This window comes from Achroia grisella, unplaced genomic scaffold, assembly GCF_030625045.1.
Source record: "Achroia grisella isolate CSIRO2021 unplaced genomic scaffold, CSIRO_AGI_Agris_v1 utg1589, whole genome shotgun sequence".
NCBI lineage: Eukaryota > Metazoa > Arthropoda > Insecta > Lepidoptera > Pyralidae > Achroia > Achroia grisella.
In genome coordinates this window covers 195160-203587 of record NW_026712660.1, presented here as the reverse complement: position 1 = coordinate 203587, position 8428 = coordinate 195160, and positions in this window count along the sequence as shown.

The following is an 8428-nucleotide window of genomic DNA, read 5'->3' as shown; positions in this document are numbered from 1 at the left end:
ACATCCAAACTTGTTTAACACACATGATCACATAAAAGACTGTCTCAGATCACAGAGAAGAAATAAAATATTGGTACCTAAGAGCAATTTGACGCTTTACCAAAGGAATGTATCATTTATGGCACAAAAAATTTTTAATAAATTACCACCGGACTTGAGAAAAATGCCCATAAATAAATTAAAAAATCGATTATATTACTGGTTGCTGGACAAGTGTTTTTATGACATCAAAGAATATTTATGTGATGATTGTTGACTTTTTTTTTTATTACTATATAATTAGAATGGTACATAAGACATTAATTTTAAATTATAATATTATAGATTATTCCATTTTAATATACCCAAAATTTGCATGCCCGTAAATTGGGGCAATTAAACAGTTTCCAATAATATTATTACCTGGACATATTATAATATCTAACTGTATAATACGCAAATAAATTTCATTTCATTTCATTTCATTTCACACAAAAACTACAGAACGGATTTTGATGAAACTTTACAGTGATTCATTGTTATAATATTAATTGTCAGTTCTTCTCATTCGAAATCATTCTGAACTGACGGTAGATTTGACAAATCGTAAGAGTGTGTAATAGACCTACATGAATAAATATATTTTATATATATTATTATATATTTAACAGTATCAAATAAATTTACTAATGTAGTTTAATCATTCCACCTGTATACTCACTACCTACCTAGATACAACAGGTAATAAATAGTATACTATTTATCACTATCTATATACTGTAGTATATATTTGTAGTATACAGATAACAAATAAATTAAGTAGCGACATTCATCACATCATATACGCTACAATTTGTTAATAACATAACAGTTAATAATTAATTCATACGTTATTTTTCGTGTACATTTTCAAAGGTATATAGGCACTCGGCAACTGTCACATCAATCATTTAGAGCTATATCGTGTAAGCGTACAAATCAATCACCAGCTCAATCCCTCTGGAGGATTTCATAAACTTTATATAACTAACGGCTTTTAGGGGACATGTTTTTTGTTTTTTATTTTGACAACTAGCGCTCATCACGCATAGGCTCAGGTATACATATGCATACTGCTGAATATCAAAACTTTTTGTATTTTTAATGACAAATAAGCTGATGGATCGCTTATGAAAATGACAATTACTGCTATATATATACTAGCTGTGCCCGCGACTTCGTCTGCGTGGAATGGTGACCTTGATCGAGTAAAGATAAAATATTTAATATTCTAAACCAAAAAAGCCAAATAAAAGTTTCAAGATTCTAGCTTTAAAATACTTCCATATAACCTTTCATTTCACCTTTCAATCCTTTTTTCGAGGTAAAAAGTAGCCTATGTCCTTTTTCAGGATCTCGACTATCTGTGTACCAAATTTCATTTAAGTAGGTTCAGTAGTTTTGGCGTGAAAGCGAGACAGACAGACAAACAGAGTTACTTTCGCATTTATAATACAATATTAGTAAGCATGAACATTACAAACATCACATAGTTATTTGTCCCATATTAAGCTTAAAAAGCAAGCAGCTTGGTGAAATAGGTTGAAATAGGTGAGACTGTGGTACGCAGGTATGTTTGTTATATTAACTATCATTATAAACCAACCAACTTCCTGTTAGGCGTTATTTTATAAATGATAATGGAATGGTGCACCCGCCTGCGCTAACGGTTTACGCTGCCGGGGCACCAGTGGAGGATGATAAGATGAGCATGAGGTCAAGTCAATTAGCCCATCGTGACAAATTCATCAGAAATTTATCACGATGGTTCCCAGGGGGGACCGCGTGGAGGTCAACCTGACATGGTACATTGCTAGTAATGAGTTATGAGTCCACATTACTAACAATCCCCTTCCCCCCCTCCTGTTAGGCGTTGCTACACCGACCACGACAATGAACCTGTCCCGCTTACACTACGTCACCAAAGAGCAGGATATTGTCTACATATGGACCAGGTGTAACCTGACATTGAGCGTGACGCAGCTGTAATCGAGTCATAACGCAATTCAAGGCGTTTGTGGCCCGAGTGAGAGGGGGGGTCGAGAGAGAGGCCCCCCGAGTCCCCACCAACATGCTGACCACCTTCATGAAGGTGGACTACTCGCCTGTGCTGTATCGACGCTACCTTGGTAGATTGCCGTCAACTGTGCCGTGATCACACAGACAATCTATATTTTATGTTAAATACAATATCATTCATATGTATGTTAGTCTATCAGGTATTTATAATATGGGCCATTAGTAGCCTGAATTAAATAAATAAATAATAATAATCATCACCATACATAATACGATAAAACAATTTTGTTTGTAAAATATCTATCGTGTAGTTACGCCCTAATTCTCGAACTACTTCACCTTTATTTCTCTATTCTATTTAATTCAAAGCAAAAACTAAAAACGTATTCGTAACGATAAGTGAGACAAACTCGTGCACTTACAGCGGATGTCTTTTCAATACGGCACTCTCAAACATTCCAGATCTGTAGGCCAAATGAATGATTGTAAGTATTACTCGTGGAAACGCTAGCCGAGAATGGCGAGTAGGTACTTAAATCTGTGGGGTGTGAGTGAAAGCGATTTCTGATATATTTTCATATATTTTATTAAAAAAAAATACTATTACAAAAATAATTAACAGATATGATTTGGAATTTTCTAATTATATAATTTGTATACTTACATCTAGCTGTTTTCGGCGACTATCTTAATTGGAATCTCAATTATCTCCTTTGGAAAGTTTACTCTCTATATTGAGGAGATCTCCTCAGGATAGAGAGTAAACTTTCCAAAAGAGAAATATAAATAATCTTTATTCAAATAAACTTAACATAAGCACTTTTGAATAGTCACATCTTTTTTATTCTACCACTAATTCGGAACGCAAACTGATCACAAGAAGAATGAGCAAGAAACTTGTGAGTTGCTCCATTAAATAAATGTTTTAAGTAGATTTACATTAACAAGGATTAGGCATTCGACAATCAACATAGAAACAGCTACGGACTTCTGTTCAATTAGATAACTTTGTCAGCGCTATGAATATGAGATATTACGTTTATACATGAGTGGGGTACAACCACATAGGTTGTAGTGGCGTTTCCCCTAGTGTAGTGACCTGTGTATCATATTTTACGCTTACAGTGGGGTGGTACATTTTCACCCTATATCCGCGGACAGGGAGACACCGAGCGCAGAAGCGCTAAGACAAATACACATCGGCGACAACGCCTCGACGAGATCATCCGACCCCTACGTAAAGAATTGAGGAGCCATCCCTTTGTGGATGGCGTCGAATTGAATTTCTTTCTTTGCGAAATATGCTTAAGCGGTGTCTTTTGTAAGTTTCAAAGGTGGATAAACGGCTAGTAGCAATTTTAGGGTTTTTATTTACATAAATGATGTATTGACATTCTTAACTTTATTACTATACTAGCTGTACTCGCGACTTCGTCCGCTTGGAACTTAGGCTACTTTTATTTTAGAAAAATAAAAGCAGCCTAAGTTACTTCTTATTATATCAGCTGCCAAAAAAAGTCCCGTCAAAATCTGCCCAGCCATTTCAGAGATTAGCCGGAACAAACAGATAGACAGACAAAAATTGTTAAAAATGTTTATTTGGTGTAGGTACCATATATATAGTTATAGGCAATTAGGGAAAAATGGAAGTGATGAAGACGTAAAAGCAAAGTTTTGGGAAGATTTTGATGGTTTGATGATAGGTATTCCAGAAAATGAAGAGGTATATGTTGGAGGGGATTTTAATGGACATGTAGGCGTACATAATGAAAACTATGATAGAGTTCATGGGGGGAGGTCGATTGGTATACGAAACGAGGATGGCGAATCTTTATTAGAAACTGCTTCAGCGTTTGACCTGGCTATAGTAAACACTTGGTTTAAAAAAAAAGAGGAACACCTTATCACCTATAAAAGTGGTCACCATGCGACACAAATAGACTTTTTCCTTACGAGACGAAACAGGCTATGGACTGTGAAAGACTGTAAAGTGCTACCAGGAGAAGATTTAGTCACACAACATAGATTGTTATTAATAGAACTAAAAATTAAAGTACATATAAATAAAAATAAGAAACGCCCCCCACCTACAACTAAATGGCGAATGATAGAAAACAAGGAGTATGCAAGTAGATTCAAGAATGAAGTTGTAGGCAAAATGATTAGTATGAAAGATATGAAAGGAAAAACAGTGAATGAATGTTGGGATGAAATAGCACATTATATTAGAATGGTAGGAAAAGAGGTCTTTGGAGAAAGTAAGGGAAAGGGCATAATAGATAAGGATACATGGTGGTGGACTGAAGAAGTGCAAAAGATATTAAAAGAAAAGAAGAATGCTTTTAAAGATTGGCAAAAGGTACCTATAGAGAATGATCGTCTGAAACAAGAGAAAAAGATAATTTATAATAAGTTTAAAAAGGAAGCAAAAAAAGTAGTAGCAATATCCAGAACAAGGGCATTAGATAGAATATACAAGTCACTTGATGACCACAGTGGTCAAAAAGAACTATACAGGATCACAAAAATGAGAGAAGAAAGAGCGAAAGATATGAAGCATGTGAAATGTATAAAAGATGATACAGGCCAAATTTTGTTAAAAGACGACGACATAAAAACACGTTGGAAGGTATATTTTGAAAAACTTATGAATGAAGAGAATCTGTGGGATGAGCCTACAAAAGATGTCTCGGTAAACATCGGTGTAGTAAATGAGATTGGTATGGATGAAGTAAGGAAAGCAGTGAAAAGTATGAAGAATGGGAAAGCTGTTGGGCCAGATGGCATACCAGCAGAAGTCTGGAAATTATTAGGAGAAGATGGATGCAAGTGGTTAGCTTCATTCTTTAATAAATTATTGCAGGAAGTGGCGATCCCTAAGGAATGGTGCAATAGTTCACTAGTGCCCATTTTTAAGAATAAGGGTGATGTACAGGATTGTAATAATTATCGAGGAATAAAGCTCATGTCTCACAGTATGAAAGTATGGGAGAAAGTGATAGAGAAGCGATTGCGTGATGAGACTAGTGTCACCCAAAACCAGTTTGGATTTATGCCAGGCCGAAGTACCACAGATGCCATATTTGCACTGCGCCAGCTGTGTGAAAAATACAGACGTGCTCACAAGAACTTGCACATGGTGTTTGTGGACCTGGAAAAGGCGTACGATAAAGTACCCAGACCGGTTTTGTGGTGGGCCCTGAAAGATAGAGGAGTGCCAGTGAAGTATGTGGAGTTGATTCGTGCTATGTACAGTCAACCTCGTACATACGTTCGGTCGGCCGCGGGAAATACCAGCGAGTTCAATGTGGCTGTAGGCTTGCATCAGGGGTCGGCTTTAAGCCCGTACCTCTTTTTGTTGATAATGGATGCCTTGACGTCGGAGATACAAGAAGAGGCACCCTGGTGCATGCTATTTGCAGATGACATTGTGCTCGTTGGTGAGGAGGGAGCTGAGATACAGAGTAGATTAGCGATATGGCAGCAAAAGCTGGAAAGTGGTGGCTTAAAGATAAGTAATTCCAAAACGGAATACATGTTTTGCGACTTTGGCGGTCTTTCTGGCTCTGCAGCCATATCACTAAATGGAGTTCCATTACCGATCTGCTCCGATTTCCGGTATTTAGGTTCACTTCTCCAAAGCAATGGCGAATTAGACCGAACCATAAAGCACAGGATTAACTCAGGTTGGATGAAGTGGCGGCAGGTTACGGCGACGACGTGCGACTCACGAGTTCCCCTTAAACTTAAGGGCAAAATTTACAAGACCATGATCCGGCCTGCCATTTTGTATGGATCAGAGTGCTGGCCCATAAAAGCGACGGATGAGAGACGACTGCATGCAACTGAAATGCGAATGTTGAGATGGATGTGTGGTGTGACGAGGATAGACAAGATAAAGAATGAATACATCAGAGGAAGTATGAAAGTGGCACCGATGTCAGAGAAGTTAAAGAGTAATCGTCTATCGTGGTATGGGCATGTAATGCGTAGGAATGAAGATCATATCCTAAGGACGGTGTTACATATGAATGTGGATGGTTATAAGGGTAGAGGAAGACCGAAAAAGAGATGGATGGACTGTGTGAAAGATGATATGGTGAGAAAGGGAGTAAATAACGGAATGACTGCGAACAGAGATGAATGGAAGAGAAAAACATATTACGCCGACCCCAAATAAATGGGATAAGGAAGAAGCAGATGATGATGCAATTAGGGAAAAATGGATATTTCAATATTACAAACAGACACTCCAATTTTATTTATATGCATAGATAACGATTATTACTTTGTAAGATAATTACTTTATAACGATTATAAAAGTTTTCTTTCTTTCCTTAAGCAAATTAATTTTTGTCTAATAAATCATTATATGCTTGAGAGCATAGATTTTGGTATAGGTATATATATATATATAGAACAAGCCGAGATTCGAATCCCTAGCGGTGTCCTCAGACTAAACTCGTATCCGTCAGGCAGGAGTTGGCCTTCAGCCGCTCCATAAGTCCTTCCGCGGGTTTGGAGTGCCATCTGCTCTCACCGCCTATCGTCCGGTGAAGCTGTAAAGGTAGTTGACGTTTACAGCCAACAGCATTAGAGAAGTCCGAAAAAAACCATATAAACCTTCCACTTTAATCACTCTATCTATCTATCTATTGCTGAAAACTTTACTCCGTTGCTTAATTTAAAAGATATAAGCGAACAGACAACGGCGGCGACTTTGTTTTATACTATGTAAGGATTACAAAAAAATATAGAAAACACTAAACATTATTTCTTTACAACAATAGTATTGAACGGTCTGCTGGTCGGCCGACCGTTGAGAAATGTCGTCGTAATTAAAGAAGAGTTTGTTTTAAAAGTAAAATATAATTATTTAAATATCTATCTGTAATTGTCCGTCTTTTTCCTTGTCCTGTCTGTCTTGTCAATTCTTTCGTCTGTCCTAGTCACGTCTTATAACCGGCCAGCAAGCAGTCCTGTCAAGGAGGCCGCAACAAGTATAGTTAATAGTTTTAAAATATAAACGTGCTGGCAGGCAATTAGCTGTAAGTATATATTGTGTTAATTAAATAAATAGAATAGAAAATCCTTTAGATATTCAAATAAACTTAATTTAAGCACTTTTGAATAGCCACAACATTTTTTTTAATCTACCGCTCATTCGGAAAGCTGTATCATCACAAGAAGAACGAGCAAGAAATTTGTATGTTGCTCTTTTAAATAAACCTTGTAAGTTTACATTTACAAGTCAAAACGTGTGAATACAAACTACTAACTAGCACTAATTTATTAGGGTCAAATATAAATTAAATCAATCGTAGTGATAAGAGCAGACCAGTCCCTACAAGCAGCACACGTCGAGTATGACGGATGAGCCAACCATCACTGCTCTCGACCATATTTTAGGGAGCCAATGACTCGGCCCACCACGCCGCCACATGTCTGGACATTTTAGTGAGCATGACTACTCATTCCACTCGACCACGTAAATAAATTAATAGATTCACAGCTTACATGGGCCTATAAAGCCATATAATTATTATACATATATATACTTATTACTTTATACTTTATACTATACTTTACTTATATACTTAATTATACATATATTTGAGATAAAAAAAAGTCAATTCTCAGAAATTCGCAGTTTTAGAATTACTGCTTAACAACTACTTCCAACAGCCCCATTTGCCGTCTGTACACCAACAAGCCTAATATTTTTCCAATAAATCGAGTCTTACGCCAATTAGATGTAGGCAAAGAATTTTAGAGCCTCCGATAAAAGCCAATAAGCAGCCAATTTGCTGTCGTACTCTGTACAAAGCCTTTGAAGTTGTGTGCTAATTAAAAAAACTAAATTTTTTTATTTATTTATTTAACTTCAATGCACAAAATAATATGTAGGTATGTATGGCGGACTTAACACTTTGCGGCGTCTACTCTACTAGTCAACCATGAGTGGTGTAGGGAAAGATTGTTGTCGGTGCACTAATATAAATGAGAAATGTAAAAAATATATATAGCTAAATATTATATATAAATAAATACTCAATGATCTGACAAACAAATTCTATTTTTTCATGTTAGTTGTTTGACTAACTCTATAAAAGAAGGAGTATCTCCATTCAACTGTATTTTTAGTTTTTATTCGTCAATTTAAAAGCAATCAGTGCTACAAATAAACAAGTTGTAATTAATATACACGCAACGCCATCTAGTTCAAAACAAAAAAACATTGTGGCAATAAACATAAATCCCATCAGACGGTATGAATCTATCGATTTATCGGTATGGTCTAGCGATTTAGAGACTGCCTTAATTCAGATGATTGCTAGTTCAATTATAAAAAAATACATGCTAGGAAAAGTCCTAGCATAGTAAAAGTACT